This window comes from Silene latifolia, chromosome 10 (genome assembly GCF_048544455.1).
Source record: "Silene latifolia isolate original U9 population chromosome 10, ASM4854445v1, whole genome shotgun sequence".
Lineage (NCBI taxonomy): Eukaryota > Viridiplantae > Streptophyta > Magnoliopsida > Caryophyllales > Caryophyllaceae > Silene > Silene latifolia.
Genome location: NC_133535.1, coordinates 20,878,763 through 20,900,991, shown reverse-complemented (window position 1 = coordinate 20,900,991; position 22,229 = coordinate 20,878,763).

The window sequence follows — 22,229 nt, the reverse complement described above, 5'->3', positions numbered from 1 at the left end:
AGTGCATATTTAGGCGCTGATTCTGCTCGGTCTTAACTGTGGTATCTTAAAGAAGAGCATTAACTTACTTGTGTCGCTTACGGGCTGCTGTGGACTGTCGGATTTGCCTTCTATGTTCATTTTGCGGTTGGTGCCTGTGGTTTGAACGTGTGTTTTCTCGACTGTGGTATCCTCATAGCTTGAACGTCAAGATGTTTTCTTCTTTTTGTTGAAACTTTTAACTTGATTATGCACGCTTACTTGCTTGTGGTAGTTCCACCCCGGGGCTCTGCATGCTTATAGTGTTCTCATATTACTGGTTAACTGACGTACTTGCTTTGTATACGTTTGTCCTTCTTTTAACCGATTGTTATTTTTACTCTTAGCTTTCTCCGTTTGAACCGCGGAGACGCTAGCCTGTACGGCTCTCGCGCAACTACAGGTGAAGTTGTTGTTACCGTTGTTGTGACTGTTGTGATTGTTGTTTCTGTTGTTATTGTTATTTCTGAGCTTTTTGTTGTTTTACATATAGGGCTAAAGAGTCGGGAACAACCTTGTCTTGAATACCCAGGTAGCTTCCCTATTTAGAAATGACGGTGCCTGGTAGGCACCTGCACGTTCTGCTGTTTGTAGATACATTGGGGGGGGGGGTATTTAGTAACAAACAGATTCCTTGAACTTTTAGGGGTTTCCTAACCTCTTTCTGTATGTTATTCCTCGGTATTACAGATTTCCTGATCTTTTCGAGATTTAGGTAGTGTTTTGTGTGGTCGCTCCTGCCAAGAATCGACCACCTGTTACTTTTCGAGATCCTGTTCGTTTGGCAACAACCGTTACTTGTGAATAGAATTGGCCACCTGTTTACCAACTAACACCGGTAGACCCAAGCTGCACTACCTAAGAGGCTTTGTTTGCTGACCCTAAACCAAAGTAAGTTTCTACCTTTTTTTTGGGTTTTTTTTTTAAAATTTTTTGGGGTTTATTTAATCTACCTGCGTCTTTGACGTCTGTAGTGTTTTAAAATGGATGTTTTGCTAGTACTTAGCAGTTCGGATGAAGGTGGTACTAGGACAGGCCGCTAAACCTCATATGTTTACGGCACGATGCATAAGCGATACCTTGATGAGTTCGACTAACAGATTTGAGTTTGTGCCTGCAGGTATGAACCGTATCGAGTTATAAACTGATGAACTGCAAATTGTAGTTTACATTCCCACGATCCTTCTGACGCTAACATTAAGTTGTGTGAAATGCAGATAAAGCTACAAATAAAAACCCAAAGTGTCTGGGCAGGACACCGTGCAACCTATCTTGTTAATTTGAAATACGGAGTGAGGTATCGACTTTATCAGTCAGGTATTTATAAGGCACCAAAAAAGGGGGTCAATGTGTATTAATCGTGCTTTTGGAAAAAAATTAAAATACACATGAACGGAGTAAACGTTGGCGGCGTTTCTGTTATTGTTTAAGCGCCGGCTCCCACTACTCTCCCCCCCCCCCCCCCACCCGTTTATCCTCTCCACATAGATTGCCACGCGTACCTAGCGGGCACTCCATATAGTCAAGGCATTATCACTTCTGCCACTAACGCTATTTAGAGGGAAGGCGACGATTGGAAATTGTGATCATTCACTGGTGTATCTATTAGTGGCCTGGTGGATTGAATCACGCGTTACAAGTAGCTGTGTTCCTTAGCCGTCTCTTAAGGGGCTTCAAATATGCCTGGTTTTATTGATTAGTGTAATCATCAATGGCTGTTGCCACGCTTGGCGTGTTCATACCAACCACTGCTAGGGCTACTTCCGAAATTTAGACTTGGTATTTGGAAGTTTACGTGCAATGCCGCTGCGCATGCATACAATCTATCAGTACTTCTCGCTTGTCCATACGTTTTAAAGAAATTGCGCGATGTTGTATGCGTGTTAACACTACCCGTGTCCGGTCCAATAGTAACTTATGACAACTACCTGCGACTGGTAGTTCTCTAATTTTGTCTTTACCTCCTTTGCTTGCGTGTATACTATGTACTTACCATGACCATGTTTTGCTCCTTGACAGCTATATGTAGCGCTGGCAAAGGCACTGAAGGCGTCACAGATTACAGTGATCACAGCATCGAGACAAGCAACAACACCTGCAACTTTGAACAAGAATGTCATGTCATATGAAGTTTTGTTCCTTGCTGGTAAAGTTTCAGCAGCTGCCACTTAAAGGTAAACTATAGTTTTCTGTAGAGTGAAGCGTGCTAACTTGTACAGTGTACCATGCTGTCCCTAGGAATAGCCATTTTTTTTTTCATTTTTTTCACCCTTCTCATTATTTTGCATTTTTGTTGACGATGTTAAATGAATAATCATGTTTTGTTGACACTTTTACTAATAAATGATGTCCTTTCCTTATGGGTAAGTTCAAGTCATTATCAAGCAAGTATGTAATGTGAATAATGATATACCATTCATTGTGACCTTTATGGTGGGTGTGCATTGGCTTTTAGAGTGGTTGGATTTGTTTTAAGGAACTATTGAATCCCACCAAGAAAACCTCGGTTACTTGTCTCACTACAACCTGGCCGTTTATAAAATCACGAGCCGGATGGCGGATGGAAGGCAGTTAATAAGAACTAACGCTTGGATGTGCTGCACCTTAAAAGTACTCCGGCCTTCTTGGTGAGCTTTCAATAGTTCGTTAGCATTTCTTTCCACGACATTGCTTGAAATACTTGATGATTGCATTTGTAATGTGAACTACGTATTACGATTTGAAAACCTGTGTCAGCTTGAAATAGAAATCAAATTTTGCCTCGTACTGCTTTGATTGCTTTTAAACTGACTTCTAGAGTATGCCGGTTCTCCTGGTGGCTTATTCTCTAATTGTTTTCTGCTCTTTTTGGCTCTTTCTTTTTTCATTGTCTTGAGTGTTCCGTTGAGTCAAAAGATGTTTTGGTGGGTGGGTATGTCATGCTGTCGTTGATCCGTGGGCTCATGGCTGCATTATATGCGTATGTCCATCAGCGAAGACCTGGCTCCTAATAATTGATTACTCATCTGCTACAATGTAAGTCTAAACACTCAATTACTCATTTATTGTGATTACAATGGACGTCCATTCTTATGTCTGTGCACACATTACTGGTGTCCATCCATGTACGACAAAGCATTACATTTTTCCGTAAATTCTATGATAGGTCGCCTCAACAATCAACACTAAAGAGGTGCATTTGGAAATCAACATTTGCAAGCCACAACCTACGGCTTACTATGTATGGTACCAACAAGTAAAGAATGTGTTACCTGATCTTTGAACGACACCGCAATCTTTTGTCATGGAAAACTGCCACCTCCTATATTTTGTTGCACAACTGGTATCCGTGGTTTGCGACTCCTGTAAACTCTTGTAAATAACTGTAATGCACCAAATGTTGTATGTACTTAAACCATATCGCTACGACACCATCGAAGTTTAAGTTTGAACTATTAGAAAGTTGATGTAAAAATTATCCCTCCTATATGTAAATTAAATATGTGTTCCAGCACTAATGGTTGTTCGTTTCGGGCAAGCACCTTCTAATGATTAGATCCCAAATAAGTAGTTATAATAGCATTCGTAAAGGAGGGAAATAAACTCCCCTTTTGACTTCTACTTCCTCGAATGAGCGACACCATTGTTTCACCCGACTCCCCCTTTTCTAGGGTTCCACTGTCTCTAGGGCAGGCTCCCAACCAAAACTATCTATGCATGCCATCCGGCTTATAAACAATCCTGTTTTTACCATTTTAAAATTTCTCAAAATAAACGTTTCTAGCCTGTCTTCCTTTTGAATACAACAAAAAAAAAAACACCTACGTATTCATTTGCAAATGGGGACTATGGTCTGACAAAGTTTAAACGCTAAAAAAATGTATGGCCATCCATAATTACCGGTTACAAATTTATAAAATAGTTGATTTAATTCCTGAGTTGGGATATTAAACAAATTAATTAGCTTAAAGTGGAAACCAAACAAATTGCTGAATTAGACACCAGGCATTTCATGTTGTATTTATTTTTAACAAAAACAAAAAAACGGAGAAAGAAAAAAAAAACAAACGAAAGGACATCTCTCGAAAAAAATGACCCTTATTTTTTATTTTTAAAAAAAGAACACAAAAAAAGAAAAAAGTATACGAATATTAGTTGTGGTCACCAAATTTTTGCCAAATATTTTCAATTAGATCTGCTCTTAGGACTTGATGTGCCCTTGCATTTCTTATACGATTTCTGTTTTGAATATACGCAGTTATAGGAGTTGTGTATCCAACTTCATACTCGGGATCTTCAACATGAAGATGACCTTCCTCATTCTCGTTATTGTCGAACTCAGAGGGGTCAGAGTAGTTAGCATACGTATCCCTTTAATCTTCCACTACCATGTTATGTATTATGACGCAACATTTTAAAATTTTGCGCATTAGTTGCTCGCTCCAAGTAAGTGCTGGTTTACGAATGACTGCAAATCTAGCTTGTAGTACGACGAATGCCCGCTCAACATCTTTACGAGCCGCTTCTTGACGCTCTGCAAAGAATCTATCCTTGGGTGTTTGTGGGAGTGGATTTGATTGTATGAAAGTCGTCCACTGTGGATAGATCCCATCGGTTAGATAATACCCCGTGTTATAATGTTTTCCATTAACCATATAGTTAACACGAGGTGCGCGCCCATTCATCATATCATCAAAAATAGGAGAGCGATGGAGTACATTCAAGTCATTACAAGACCCTGGAATCCCAAAAAAAGAATGACATCTCCAAAGGTCTTGTGAGGCAGCTGCTTCAAGAATGACAGTAGCTCTACCACTTCGGCCTTGATACATCCCCCTCCAACCAACCGGGCAATTCTTCCATTGCCAATGCATGCAATCAATACTTCCCATCATTCCAGGGAACCCTCGGTGAGCACCGATTTGTAGGAGCCTTTGGAGGTCATTTATCCAAATTTATCCAATCTTATCTGTAATCTTGATAGACCAACCACGATCAAACAACTGGGATATCGTTTATCCAAGTTTATCCAATCTTATCTGTAATCTAGATAGACCAACCACGATCAAACAACTGGGCTATTGTTTATCCAAATTTATTCAATCTTATCTGTAATTCATGTAGACCAACCATGATCAAACAACAAAGATAAGTTTAAACAATCTTATCCGTAATTTGGATAGAACAAACCCTAATTTCTGCTCTATTTAAAGTGAGCTTCACCAACCCATAATTTGCACACAACTCCCCTTATCTTCTTTATTCTCTCTAAAATCTCTCTTATCAATTTCTTTATTCTTCATTATGCCTATGAATAATGTTGAAGAGGTTCATTATTTACAAAATAAAATTGATGAAATTGTTAATGGATTCAAGGGATTATTCCACCGCCTAATGATAGTGCTGAATAATGACGTTATTTGGAACTTCTTGGAACAAGGTGAACCCCGTCTCACGTCACTAGCACTAATGATGGGACCGCGTTACAGACACAATAATCCACACGCCCCTGATGAAAACATAACGAGAGGTACAAATATGTGTTATAATTAACTCGTTATAATATACATTTTCGCTTTCGCTTTTCTTAACTTTATACCTTTATGTTCTTATTCAGAAATTGTCATATTGAAAAGGAATGAATTAGGCAATCTAGAGGCTGAGGTTATTGAGTTATTCAAGAGGTGTGAAACGATCATCCCTCCCATGACTATACATCACCTATGCTCGGCCATCGGTGAGATATTCGCAGGCACGCTTGAGAAGATCGATTTATACGAGATTTATTTCAGTTATCTTGAGGAGGAGTTATGGAAGCCAAAGGATTCTTCATCAGAAGGTTATTCCACTGACTAAGGAATTAATTAGTGGTGTGGTTATGTTAACGGTAGTATTTCCAGTCTAATATATGTCGTTGCCATGAGTTGTCACCTTTATTTATGTGTTAGCTTTATTTCCGTCAGCTTTATTTACGTGTTAGCTTTATTAATTGTCAGTTTTATTTATGTGTTGTCAGTTATCAATGTAATCGTTTTTATCAATGTAATCGTTTTTATCAATCGTTTTTATCACTTGAGATAAAAATTGCTGATTCTTAAACATCAATTAACATCAATTAGTAAATAATAGATTACTTTAAAATAGGAACAGCTTAGAATAATAATCTAAATAATCACTTTTGATCGTAAATATAAATCTTCAAATTCTGCATTTCGTGCCAATAATGTTATAGGATTCATTAAAATTCTTTCTATACAACTAAAAGAACCATTATATAATAAAAACAAAAAACAAAAAAATAATAGGGTGCCGAAGATCAAATTAAATGGTTAAGCTTAAAAAATAAAGCACGTGCTAATATACCATATTAATAAGCCACTTCAAGAACCATATGATCCTATTTCCCTAGAATATGCTCCTCCATTCAACTCCCCACTACCATTATCTATGTAATAAACTATTCATAGTCAACCATGCAAGAACACTTCTCACCCAATATATAAGTGAAAATATATTCTTGTGGGATCTTATTTTATTCGTCGTTACGAGTACATTATAAATATTTTAATTTTTATTGTTTTTCAAATACGTAGCTACTAATATTTAACGCGTAAAAGACGCGTTGGCAAACGTGAAAAAACACAAAAAAAAGTGGTAGTGTGGAGTTGGATGGAAGGAGTCATAGTGACTTTGCCAGCTATAATTGCTTCTGATGATTACATTTTAAAAATGGTTTAACTATATGAAAAGTAGAACCAATTGGGTATGAATGAACAAATTAAACCTCAGATAATTTCTTTAAATAGAAAGAATAACAAAGCAGTAAGACACCCAAAAATAGAAAAAGACAACAAATGACTAGAACAGAAGGAGTAAAAGATAGCATGAATATTTGATCAGACTAAATTATGTACAAAACACAAAGCACAATGACATTAATTTGATGTGCCGCCACTGTTCATGCGAATGACTAATGAGCCTTCAAATCCCAACTAACCACAAGAAAGGATAGAGTTTTGCATTACTCTGCCGTCTTGGACATCAAAAATCACTATTTAACATGCAAATTATACTAGCTTTCATCATTACTAATTAATAGCTCATCCACCTAAACTTCTCTTTAACAAAAACTTTACAAATCACAAGACAATCAATTCATTCTATTCTAATTAATATAAAATTATTGGCGTATAAAATTAATTTTTATTTAAAAAAAAAAAGGAAGAGACATGCCGAGGTTCAAATGCCCAAGGCCTGTTTACGTAAATGAAGCGGACAAGGATGAGTTCATCAGAGGTTACAAAGCATGGAAGGAAGGTAGGTTTGTTGGTAAAGATATCTTTTCAACTAACGAGGTAGAAAAGGAGATCACGAGTGGTAATGAAGAGGCACACGAATTTCTGAGTTTAGAGCATGTGGTTTCCGATGTTTTTAATAAGCTTGACAAACCGGGGAAAAAAAACATGGCTGAGGTTTGCAGATGTTGGGCCAAGTGGTTCATAATTGGCACTGACACATCAAAGGTCGATCGTGATTATAACTCGCAATTGGCGAGGGAAAATGATGGGAAAATGGTTTGGCTGTACAGGAAAGGCAGGTTAGTCCAAAGATTCTGTGCATGTAACTACCGCGACACTGTGAAGGAAAAGCGAGCATTTCACAGGAGGTTGGAGAAAATACGAGCGGCCGAAGAGGGGTACGCCCTTGACGCTTCTGAAGCGTCTGGGAGTGAAGGGTACTACGACTCTGCCTAAGTGCCAAGATGTTCCGTAAACAGGTCTGATTTTCGGTGTATTTCTTGTTTAAATATCCTAACCTCCAGTGTCGACATTTTGCATGTAAAATATGTACTTATGTGGGGTGATTGCAGGTAGTTATGCAATGCTATATAGATTAAAAATTCCCAAACCTCCTAGGCTTGCTTTTGTTTTCAACATTGGCCATTTTGAACTTAGATTGTGATGTTTAAGAAGTGTCTACGTCTAAGTTTGTTTCCTAAAACAATGTTAATTAGTGAGACTGCAATTTCAGTGTATATAGGGTCATGGGCTGCAAGCTTTTATGCAGGTGTAGTATTAGCAGCTGTTCTTCGCTTTCTGAATAATATGCAGCAAACTTTCAACTAAATGCGATTGGTTACATTACATGTCACAGTGTTCACTTTGCTGTATCGACGGTAGTACACAGAATACCCTTGAAAAGAACAATAGGCGTCTTCTTAGCAGTAAGGATATAATATTCTGTGTATTTTTGACAACAAACTATAGTTACCAATACAACCTGTGCTTACAATCCTAATAGTATTTACTAAATTTCTTAGAAATCATTGATGTTCCAAAATTATAGGGGTAAGCTGGTCACTTTGTTGTTAATGAGTGATTGAGTAATGAGTTTATTGGTTAACAACTTATGTTATATTACAATAAGTTTACGATCATTTTTTGGGGGGATTAATTCTGATAAGGATCAATGGAAGTTGATGAATTAAACTAACTTGACTGTTTCAATAGGAAATTGAACTATGATTGATTTCTAGGCAATAATTGGATACATATTAAGAGTCAATTTATGGACAAGGTAAGTAGAGTTTTCAGTTTATAACACAATTAAAACAAAGCTATTTTAAAATGGTAGTGATTTATAGACAAAGCCCCTGAATTCAGTTCACAGTTCAGTTACAGCAAAGTAGTAGTTCGATTGCAGAACATTAGCTTAGCCAACTTACAACGCTTAAAATTGAATAGTTGAATTCAGAGTGTAATATTAAATAATTAAGTCGAGTTCATCATTATCTATCGCAGTTACTCTCGATATTAAGATTTGTTAAGGTGTATGTTAACATATACAGAATGCTATTTGTGGCATTAAAGGTACATCTAACTGGTTCGTTTAAAGTAATTCTTGAGGTATGGTATTAGGTCAAACAAAGCTATATAGTTGGGTAGTCACCGTTATTATTTTTGTAGTTAGCAGAGGCGATGGAATAGTATGGACAACGCCAATTGGTGATGTTATTTGATATTAGTAGGCCCTTAAAAACTGCTAAGTTAAGAGAGACTTGCTATAGGGAAGTTTTTATTACCCATATGGAATTAGTGCCTTTAAGGTTGTATTGACTATTTCAGATGTTTGCCTGACGATGTCGTACCCATGTCTTTCTCCGAATGCATTGCTAGAAGACTGAGTTATCATTTTTTAAAAAGGGGATTGTGTTCAGCGCCATTTACATTCTATTTAAATACTGTGATAAGTGAACCCTAACCTTCAGAAACGTTTCATGTGCGCTAAATTGTTTGGGACAGATCGTTTAAGGTGTCTTGATTATGTTGTGTTCATCTAAGGTTAATATCATTCAGAGCTAGGTCACTTGGGTTTCAATTATTACAGTTATCTGCATTGTTCTGACTCGTATTTTGATTGGGATAAAATATAACGAGCATTTCCAGTAGGTTATTTATGTCAACCAACCGCAGCCAAGCTAGGTATTAAGCCTCCATGTTATTGAATTATAAGCTAACAAATGTATCGAAATGCCGGTGTATTTACTAGCCAGTAACAATATCTCTACTGCCTACCTTCTGCATTGTATTTTGTCAAGTTAAAACAACAGTTCTGAACATTTGCTTCTGGGAGAACTTTTGTATTTGGTATCTCAGATATATAAGCCTCCACGTATTTTATGGATAGCAGGTCAGAGGGACTTAGTTGTTATTATTATTATTATTATTATTATTATTATTATTATTATTATTATTATTATTATTATTATTATTATTATTATTATTATTATTATCATTAATATTATGTTTCTTATTATTATTCATATTACTATTATTATGATTATTATTATTAATATTATTATTATTATTATTATTATTATTATTTCTTTTACTATAATTATTATTATTACTATTATTATTGTTATTATTCGTAACATTATTATAAATGATAACAATGGTCTTTCTAAATACTATGGCAATCATAATAATTTTTTTTTGCAGAATTAGTCTAACATTCAACAAAGTCTAACGAATTACAACAAAGAATATAACTCACGCTTTCGGACATCTAAGAAAGAACTATTAACCTGAATAAAAATACGCGACTAATAATAATCAGACCACAGAAACGAAATCAGAAAAACAAAATATGTATCAGGCAACACGGGAATAATAGAAGAACAATGAATCAGTAATCTAAATTATACAATATTCAATGGCCACGAAATAAGATTGAATAAATATTAAGAATTGAGATTAAGAGGGAATAGTAACAGACAACCAAACCAACGTATACAATGAATCTGACTGGAAGTTGGAAAGATAAGGTATGAACATAGAAGTACACAGAATTGGGCAAAAAAATGACTGCCTAGATTTCAAGCCTAAGGGTATATATACCATTCAGATTAAACTCAATCAAAAGGCAAAAAAATGTAAAGAAAACAACTAGGAAAAAAAAAACAAAAAAAGGAAATGGGAGATCAATTTGTATACCCATACACATGCATCCTTGCTAATGTGTCAGGGAAAATGGAGGGGGATCGATATGTACCAAGAAATTTAGAAGCATTACCAAACATTCTCAATGGCCATGGGTATATTATAGAAGGATTAAGCATTACCAATTGCACAAAGGCAGAACATTTCAGTGATATAGTTCGGATTGAATTCGGAAGTGAAGATGACTCATGCAGATTAGCATTCAAATTGCAAGAGAAATTTGAATCAGTAGGACGTGGCAGACAAGATTTCTTTGCCGAATACAAACCAAGACACGGACCATATCTATGGGTGGCGACAAAAAGGGATGCAAACTACTTTCCCTGCACACCAATGTGTAAGAAGGTCCCTTACATATTGCGACAACAAGGAAGACAACTCGCTGATAAGGACCAAGTTTGCATCTACAGTTGCATTAATCTCAAACTTTAAGATATGAATTTATACTATTGTTGTCATCACTTTTAAGCAATACAATTCGTTGCCTTATATATATCGTTTATCAATTAGTGGTTGTTTAACTGTGGTTTAAATATGATAGCTAAAGTGCGAGTTAATGACCTGTTATATTTATCTTTCCTATTCCAGAATTACTTGCGCATTAGATTGGATGCGCGTGGTAGTGCACGTGTATGGTAGTTCTACTTGAATATTTTGTTTTTTAAAAAACACCTGTGTTGCCCCTTTACGCCTGAATTTAGGGACATACATCCGTATTGCTGCTTTTGAAACCCGCGTATACTTAACATATTATTCGTAACGTCCTTAACCCATTCTTAAATTATTTGGGACTGTTTCTCGTGATTGTTAGAGTCGTAGGAACCTCACATACCCTTAGGTTAGACTTACTGATTTCCAGGGAATAGTGTTGATTTGCTCTAAGTATATTTTCACAATTGACGCATCATACTTGCTTGCTCAACATTGATTCTATTGTACATTGTGAGTGTATACAAATACAATGTCAAGACTGTTTAGATTGTATATGAGAATATACTAATTAAGTATCCTTCACTTTAATTAACGATCTATGTATATAAAACAAATAAACGCTATAGACAACTAAGTAGATGACGTGATGTTTTAGAATGAATTTATACAAGTTTTTTAACATTTTTATTTACTTTATTTTTAAATTTTAAATGGAATTATATTAGATAGTTACAAAAGAAAAGTGATGCAATTTGCAAGGTTTTTATTTATGCCAACATCCAAAATTTTCCATAGCTTCCAATTTGCAATTTTTTTATGGATTTTTTAATATTCTGAAATTAATATCTTATGATTAGAAAATGATTAGAAGAGGTTTATTATTGCAACTAATTTGCGATAACCGGTTTTACATTGTCTCGTGATTAACTCAAGCGCCAATTGAAATAGTTAGCAGTCATCTTCAATTTACTTACAGATGATTTTACACCACAGACTCGTTGATGTGCCAATCATAAACTTAGGCCCAGTTCTTTTGGACTGAAACTTATAGGATCTGAACTGAACTGAACTTATAAGATCTGAACTGAACTGAACTGAACTTATAGGATCTGAACTCAACTTATAGGATCTGAACTTAACTGAACTTATAGGATCTCGAACTTAATCGAACTTATAGGATCTCGAATCGAACTTATAGGATCTCGAATCGAATCGAATCGAACTTATAAGATCTCGAATCGAACTTAAATTAAGTGACGTATAGGATCCGAATCGAACGTATAGGATCTCGAATCGAATCGAATCGAACTTATAGGATCGAATCGAACTTATAGGATCTCGAATCGAATCGAAATTATAGGATCTCGAATCGAATCGAACTTATAGGATCTCGAATCGAACTTATAGGATCTCGAATCGAATCGAATCGAACTTATAGGATCTGAAGTTAACTTAAATTAAGTGACTTTAAGTCCAAAAGAACAGGGCCTTATACTCTCACCGACGTGCGATGAAATGTTGAAACGCCTACTTTCTTATGCAGTACTGTTTAGGCTCTGACTTTGAGATAGATATGTACTCCGTATTTTTCTGCGAGCCTTGAATACGTCGTTATCAATCGCTACTCTGTTATGAATGCCGATATTAAGTATGTGTAGTGTAATTGTTATCTTGGAAAATTAAGTTTTGGACGTTACAAGAAATCAAACTATTTTAAAATTAAATTTTTCTAAATCTATTGTTCGGTCAACATGATTATCCAACTTCACTAACACTTTATGTCTAGCCCAGTTCTGATAAAGTTTCGATTTCTTTTTTTTTTCTTTTTTTTTTTTTTTTTTAAATAAAAGATACGAAGAAATAAAAAAAAAGGCCAGAAAAACAAAAACTTTTCCGGAGATAGCGTGTTATAGCAAGGTTGGGTTTTGCATTATGCTTAGACCATGCCCAAGCAAGATCAATTGGTAGGTCATGACCTTGCTTGGTCATGTTAATGACGTAGTTAAGCAAGTATAATTGGTGACCTTTGGTGGTTAATTTGTGACATTTTGTATCAAAAGGTCAATTTGTGACCATTGTTGAGCAAATTGACCACCTTGGTGACCTTCTAGGTGAACACTTTTTATTGGTTGGACAATAAAAAAATAATAAATAAAAGTATATAATATGATATTGGGGTATGATTTGGAATGTTGTGAAGTGGAAAATGATTGGGTTAATGAAATAGGTCGCGACCTTCTGCTTGGGAGAGTGTAAATAGGTCAAGGATAATAAGGTGGGATTAAGAGTAAAATCGGGTCGTGACCTAATTAGCGTGACCATTACTTGAGGATGGTCTTAGAAAATTAGCTGATCGAAGCAACGAATTTACGAGAACTAATACTCCGTACATTCCCATCAGGAGTTTTGCAACTTGCACCGTCCCACAAAAGCAAAGTTGTCCGAAATCAGCCTGCTTGTGTAAGCAATTCAACCAAACAAAGAAAAGTCTTACAACAACCCCACACAACGACATCAGACAATCATACACAAAGAGATACAATAGCCATTACCTATCAAACTATCACTAGACCACTTAACAGTGCACATGGAAAACACAAATCCCATAAATGTGCAAAGCAATTTGTGGACTGCAAGAAGTAATTAAGATTACCATGAATTAAGGGTAGAAATTGTACAACAGACATGACGCCATGCTAACAAATCTTTGCCCACCAACAGCCAGTTACTACAATAAGCTTACATTCTAACTAACTCTTTCCATAAGAAATACAACTATATGTTTCAATTCATTCGCAGATAGTCTCGCTGAAGACAGGTCGGACCAAGTGATGGGTAATGCCACTCACAAAACGAATAGGATGAACAAGGTGGGGGCACCTCCATGTGCTCCCCTCTCTCGTCTATTTGGGTCATTTGTGAGAGAACATGGTATCCATCGCTCCAAAGCGACGGATACGTGCCGTCACAAATTAGGTTTTGTGATTCATTACTATGAACGCTTAGATTGTATATATAATTACATACATTAACACAAATGGGATCCTTGTAATTGCTATGAACTCTAAATAAAGAGATCAAACATAAAGCTCTTAATGCCACAATTCATTACAAAAAAATAATAATAATAGGATAATCATACAAAAACCCAAAAAAAAAAACATAAAAATAAAAAAACAATAAAGAGAAGCACACAAAACGGTAAATGTCATTGCCCTAAATTGATTCGGTCTGCTCAATTGCAACGAGGCCGGCGTTAAACAAAACAATTCGGGCACTTCCTTTATGAAGCGCTTGTTAGTGATGCATAATGATCAAAAGCTCAAGTTTCATATACTAAGGTCTAAAAAGGAAAACAACAACCCCAAACCCCCCAAAAAAAAAAAAACACAACAAAAAAAAAACGAGGAAATAAAATTGTAAAACACGCACACATACGCGCCCAAAAGGGAAGTAAACAGATAGTAACTCAACATTAAGTAGATACTTTGTTACCACTAGCCATGCATTTAGCCTAGACCCGAACTTAACTGATCTAAAAGTATTTCTTGAACATTGGTTGTCCGTATAAAGTAATTGTTATAAACCGATTAACTAGAGAGTTGCACCTGTACTTGCTTAGATTTACTTAGAAACGACCAATGTGTTCTTGTGTTATCTATATATATATATATATATATATATATATATATATATATATATATATATATATATATATATATATATAGAGAGAGAGAGAGAGAGAGAGAGAGGGAGAAAGAGAAGTGTGTATACTTGTTAAAGTACTAGAACCTTAGTGAAAAAAACACTAAGGGAAAACTATGAGTCAAACTAACCCAACAGAGAGTGCATTGGGTAATGCATCAGAATATACACCGCCGTCTCCCTCAGGCTTAACAAAGGTAATTTCTGCACATGTTATTACATCTAGATTCCTAACGTTTGTACGTATTCATTAGTAGCAAATGAATTCTATAAGTTAACTTTGAATGTTATTTTTTTGCGCTCCTATAGACCAATTGGGTTATGTTATGATGTTCAGTTTCCCTGCCTGTTTTTGTAATAATGTGCATCCTTACTGCTGAGCGATAACATTATGCGTAAGGTTACTGTATGTGGCTTGCTATTCATAGTGCAGGCCAAATGAAATAAACTATATGAAATGACCAAGGCAAACAAGGAATAATGTGCTTTGATGTGGGGAACTTTGGACATTCAAATTTAGTTTGAAAGAAATTTGCAGTTTAGTTGGCATACATGAAATGATCTGTTATGTACCATAATTTTATATGTATGTGTATGAGAGTTCAACTGATCAATCAAATTATGAATTTATAGTTTATGAGGATCAATTTAAATAGCAAAGATAGACAACGCGATTAGACACACTTAGAAATATATTCATTTTAAGTTTGTAATAATAGATTCTGACTGTTTAAATTTAAGTAGTATACTACTATACTTTTAGAATAGCTCTAACTTTAGTTTAGTAACATAGTAATTGCTTGTGTTTTATAGTGTGTCAAGTGCATTGAAACGTACAGAAACCAACTGATGTGTTGTGTTGTAAAATAACTCGCATATAGGAAAAATGTTCTAAAAATATATGCGTAAACCCTACATCTAAACTCTTCAATTTGGACCTGCTTGTTTAACTTGAACCCCATTACCGGTAACATGCTTGCAATAACCTTAGTTCCATTCATCACATGCTTTGGGTAAGTTACTTCAAGAAACAGCCTGCATATTCCTTTTCCCAATAGATAGAACAGCTGCTGTTTTAACAACATTGTCGACAGCCCTTATTAACAAAAGATATACTCAAATTACAGGGTTTAGGTACTGCACCTACACAAGTAGTAATACCTTTCCAACCCTTGATTGAGCAAATAGCCGAATGTCTAAGCTTCTCAAGTCCTGAGTGTCGGTATGTTAATGGGACCAGTAATAGTGTCTACCTTTCACTCCGCACAGAGAGTGCGCCAGTAGCTTTAATCTACACTGGTGCTCCAGCATTAACTCCTGAAGAATCCTGTGAGCATGCAGCAATGCAGGCTGTTTGTGATATCATGACCAAGTACAATGTTACGGTTAGGGATTTTACCCATGACAGGAAAGAACTGATGCAAAGGATGGGTGGGCTGTATAGATTGAAAAGGCTAGAGTTAGAAGAACTTATAAAAGGCCATAGAAACACCTCACTAAATAAGGAGCCCCTGGAGGCCAAATCAGGAACCCCCAAGATTGTTACTCTTGATTACGTTTCCCTATTGGAGCTTCTAACCCAGAAATTCCCAATCCACTGCACGACACTGCATACTCTCAGGCATGGGAAAGAAAGGTATACTGCATTTATAACTGTGTCCGTTCCAGGAATGGTAACTGGAAAGAAGGACTTTGTGAGTGAATGCTTCAACTTTCCTGAGCGCGCAAAATACGACGTAGCCAAGAAGGCAATTGAGTACATCGTGCCAATTTTAAACCTTGAGATTGTAGATGCAAACTACGATACTCCTGACACCAATCGTATTGCCCTCGACTCAGCCCTAGAGCGAGAAACTTATCTTGCTACGAAAGCACGGCTCACAGGCGTAGAAGAGGAATTTGAACCATCATGTTTGTTTATTGAGGAAGGGGCCACAACTCCACGTTCTGCTGACTTTCAGATCCCTCGTCCGAAAGGCCCTCCACCTCCACCTAAAAAGCTAAAGTTGTGTCAGACTTGCACGCATAAGGCACATGTGCGCCCTGCACGAGCTAAGCCCCCCCGCTATTTTAGAGTTTCAAAAGATGTGGAGGCAATGTTTGACCGTTTCAAAAAGGCATAAGTACACGGTCTACTAGGAATCTCGCTAATAATAAAGACAAAAAAAATTGGTTGAAGTTCCATTTTGGCACCAAGTGTTTAATGTGCAGGCTAACAATCGCACAAACCTTGAAATTTTGAAATCCTGCTAAATAGGATTATTTTGTAACCTTTTGACACTAAGACAGTGTTTATGTATATAAGTTGTACTTATGTTCCCATATGTTTGTACTGTATTTGGGATGAACGGTTATGTTCCCTACTACTTCTTATTTGTAAATTTATGTTTGCATTTCCTATCCAAAAAATTATGCATTCGTCAACGCTACTGAACTGACTGGGACATCCTTTCAGCTTATATTTACAAACTGAAACTGGTTACCACCCATTTTATCGAAGCCCCTACTCCTACTTAAACAAAACGTCTATAAATAAACTTATGACTGCATAATACAAATAGGAGATACACCCACGTTTAATTGTTGAATTAACACATATCGTATATGAAGTGGATAGCCGAGTGAATGAAGATTGTAATTCTGAACTACATATTTAGCACGAATTCTAATATATTACGTGCTGTGCTTTAAATAGGTGATATTTATTTCTACATGAAAGGGAAGATACCCTCTTTCAAAGTAGTAAAGCCCTAAATACTTGAATGCCGTTGTTAGAGTCCCGTTTTATCAAAGTCCGTGCTTTATACTATCCCCCAATCTTAACCAGTTTACCAACAAACTTCCTCTGTTTTACGGTTTTGTTTGGAAATGTGATTCGAGTCAAACCCCCCCCCCCCCCCCCCCGTAACACTTTCATTCGCAAACTTATATTTCCTAACTTATGCTGTTACAGACCCAAAGATGTAGGTCGTCACAGAGCCGTGGCACACAGACAACCTGTACCATGGCTATAACGCCTCCTGCACCGATTAGCCGTTCAAAACGGGCCAGAGCGACATTCGTAAATGGCGACCATTCAGGAACAAGGTATAGTTTACAGCGTACAATCCTTTATGGGTGGAACTTAACAAATAATATATTTTACTCTATGCGCTGTCCAATGCAGCAGTGTAGCTGGAACGCCTCTACAATCGCAGCCAAAGAGGCAAAGGAGAACCCGAGCCCGCCGACAAATAGGTGAATAACATTTCCATTCTGCTGTTTATGTTACTGGTGTATCGTTATAAGAAAGTGTTAAACTAACTTATTTAGAGCTACTATTCGCACAGACTTACCTGCAGCCCACGTTGCATACCCCTTGCCTACAGATCAGTTGAGACTTCCACAAGGTCGAGTTTGTACTAAATGCAATGCCCTAAAGATTGCATATGAATCCACATTATTCTGTTGTGCTGATGGAACAATCCACTTGCCTACAAATGCATTCCCTCCTGCCTTAGCACGGCTATACATTTCTCCTGACGAGGATGCAGTTCATTTCCGGACATACGCAATAATGTATAACAACCTATTTGCCTTTAGCTCATTTGGTGGAGATTATATAGCATCCACTCATAAAGGTATTTATGTCTTTCAACTTCATGGCCAGATCTATCATAACGTACCTAAATTGCTTCCCGATAATTGTAAACCCAAATATTTGCAGCTATATTTCTACGATGGTCAACATGAAGCGTTGAATCGCATTGCATTGCAAGTGGTCATCTTAAGAAAACAATATGTTATATGTCCACACTTAATATTGAATTGCCCTTACGTCCACTGTCTTACATTCGGTGTCTAATGTGTAATTCGCAACAGGCAAGCAAGACGCTTCAGGACGAGAAGTACAAATTGAACGTCACAGTGCCAAAAGCAGACCTGCAGAAAGTTAATGCGTACTTAGGCTGTTCAAACTGTGGTAAACGTACTGACTATGCATCTGGAGAAACTTTCAAGTGTGAAACATGCACTAAAGATAGAGTTCTGTCCGAGCCAAGGTAGACTACACGCACATTTCCTGTAAATGACACACTCAAAGTGCCTAATGATCAAACGCTTCTATATTAGTAACTTATACAATTTAAACGCAGGATTACTTTCAATTGTGAAGTCTCAGACGGAACTGGACAGATAGAAATAACAGCATTCACAACAGATACAGTCGCAATGTTCCAGATGTCGGCTTCAGATATATTCCATACGAAACATACGGTACGTTATCGCATTTAAATAGCGTCTGCACTTATAACACTACAGAGCACTCTCCGACATTCATACCAGCTGACCTTCTAAACGTGAATAGCAAACAAATTAACAACACCATTTAGGACCCAAACATTACAACTTTAGCTATGTCTTCTCAAACAAACCTCTAACAAACATTTTGAATATCAAAAATAAGCATGTGCCATTGTGGTAGACCAACTAAATCAGATAAACAAGTAGGCTGGTTCAGCCAGAATACTGAATTAACATCAAAATGTCATGAAACATAAATGCTGACTAAAAAAAACATTACAGATTCAATTCAAGAAAATGTCCTATTTGTAATCTCTAAGTTAGGTTATCCCTTACTACAAACTTTTAAGACTTTGGTGGCGTCCAAACTCACAAGCTATTGTCCTCTCTTTCAGAATGACAGTATAACCTTCACGAAGGCTTGTGAACCTTTAAAGAATGGGCCCTTGGTAATTGAAGTTTCACCAAAGATTGCGCTATCAAGAAACAATATTTTGCAATGGGCTCTTCGCAAAATTGTTGCAGTTCCATCGCAACACAAAGATGCGTCAGAACAACCGGAAGCTAACACGGACGAACAAAACGAAGCTCACAGTTCAGATACTGTACCGATCATAGTCAGTTCAGATCAGCCAGCGTCGGTAGCTAGGAAATTACAATTTGAAGAAACAGAACAGCCCTCTACAAAACTAACCCTGGTTGATGTTGCAGTGACTTCCGACTATCCTTCGTTACCAAAGCTTCCTGCGTCAGTCGTTACAGGTCCTGAAAACATCCAATTGCAGTCTGAAGCTCCTACTGAAACTGCCGATAATGAAATTACTCATCCACCTGCTGTCTCTACTAATACGACTCAAGCGCTTTCCATGCCCACTACCCCATTGCTGAAACCAACCAAAGCTGAAAAAACTGCTTCATGCACTCCAGAAACCCCAGTACAGAGCACTCCAAAGCGCCACACTACCAAGCAGGGTTCTGGATCGCCTACCAAGAAAAGGAAAAACACTAGCAGCTCAGCTGCAACCCAGTAGTCCCAGATTCTAACACTTCCAAGCTGTACGTCTGCAGCATATGTGTAAATAGTAACTAAGGCTGCCTCCTCTACTTATAAAGCCTTGACAGTGCACCTCCTATCCATTTCTGGAAAACGGAATGGTTGTATAGAGGCTATAGGGCGCCTCTGGCATTTTGGGAACACTTTTGCATACATAGCATTGTGTTCCGACCAAAAGCATTCCGATTTTTGCTTTTGGGGTTAAATGTATTGTTTTGGACCTATGCTACCAAAAAAACAAAAAAAACAGAACTATTGTGTTTAAGTAACTAATTAACGATCCTGTCCGAGTTTCTTTTATGAATTAATCATGTTTATTGTTCCACTTAAATAATCATCTATGCCTAATAATTACAAGATTAAATTTCGTAGATAAGCCCTATGAAAGTCATGGTTCCATTTAACAACGTGTAATTTACTCTCTAAACGTCTGCCAACCAAAAACATTTGACAGTAACTTTCTAAATTGGTCTGCCCTTTCACTGGTATACATCCATACGCTTTACAAACAGACAGAAGAAAGTTGGCATTGTAGCCGGACAAGAAAAACAAAAAGTAAGTAAACAGTATCAATGGCACCAAAAAGAATAAAAAAAAATTGACACTGCACAAACCAGATTATTCTATTGATAGTTGCACCTACATCTAACCAGTCAGTTGGAGACTAACTATATATCTTGCCTTCAAAACACAATCCCCTGAATTAAGCAAAAGAAATGTACAACTCAAAAGATAATAGTCTCCACAATATCTAAAGAGTGTATGATTAGACCTTATAGAACATGCATAAATACAACATAGATAATCCATTAAACAGTATTAAGATAAGATTAAACATATTACATAGAACGATATTACAGTGTTACACAACAACAAAAGAAAAAACAATAATATAGATTCTGATCTCGTTTACTAAACACAACAGCTCAAATATTGTTCTCGGCTTACCACATACTACACACCCACACCCCCACCAAAAAAAAACATAAAAGCACTATCATAAAATTCAAAGATCTAACCACATATTGTAGAGGCAGTCTTAGACATTTTGCTCCGGCTTATCCAAGGTACATACATTTTTTCCCTGTTATTCTTCGAACCAAATCGAAAAGGCTAGCAGTCAGTCACAAACAAACTTTTACGTAGTTTTACTACAGAGATACTGAATCTAAAATCCATCTAAACTTATCAAATTTTTTTACCAGACATAGCTGAATAGTAGCTACATTATCCGTGCTATATATTGTATCTGTACATCAAAGGATTCATACCAGTATTACTGCTCCAATTCTGAAAAAAATGCAGATCATTATGAGACCTTTGAGGAAACATATTAGGGAATTCTCTAGCACAACTGGTCCGTACACTATTAAAGCACGGGTAATTGATAAAACAAATGTGCGTTCAGCAACACCTGGAAGCCCCTTAGAGTACCAAGAAATCGCCTTCCAAGATGACGAGGTACATTTCAGATAATTTTATAATATTTCCTGATTAACAAAACTATCTTTGGTTGCTAAACTATAACGGCATTATATATCAGACACCTGCTTACTTGAGGTGTCCAGACAAATGGCATTGTTTGCTAAAAGTCGCAAAATCAAATTAAGATATTGCCTGAATTATATTTTGTTGTTGTTGTTTTGTTGAATTTCATCCTCTTAAAACTTATATTGTTATGCCGTAGACTGAACAGTTTTGTGTATAATTGTTGGTCCTTTACATTTTCCCCGTGCATGACCAATTGTCCCTAGATTTACCTAATCAGAATCAAAGGTCCTAAAATTGAAGCTATCATGTAACGCATACTCATATGTACTTTAACTTAACCACCGCCAACTACAGTAACAGGACACGTTCCTGTCCGTGCAGGGTACTATTATGAAGACCTACCTTTTCAATGAATCCCTAGAAGCATTTGAGGATATTATGCAAGAAGGCAAGGAATACGACATTGCTAATGCCAGGGTCGAACCAATACGTGCAGACACTTCAGGAAGTTCGGGAAATCAAATTTATGAAATTGATTTCAACATCGACACGATTATCCAACCTGTGCCCGAACTAGAAGTTCCTAATATGCCTAATTACGTGTTAATTGGAACTATCCCTAGAATAGTATCACTCGATGTTCGCTACGGTAAGTTACAGTGCCATAAAATATACAATCCAGTTTCAACTAATAATACGCATACAATAGTAAGTGAAAGAAAAAAGATAAACAAGATAAAAAATAATAAATACATACGCCAAACCGC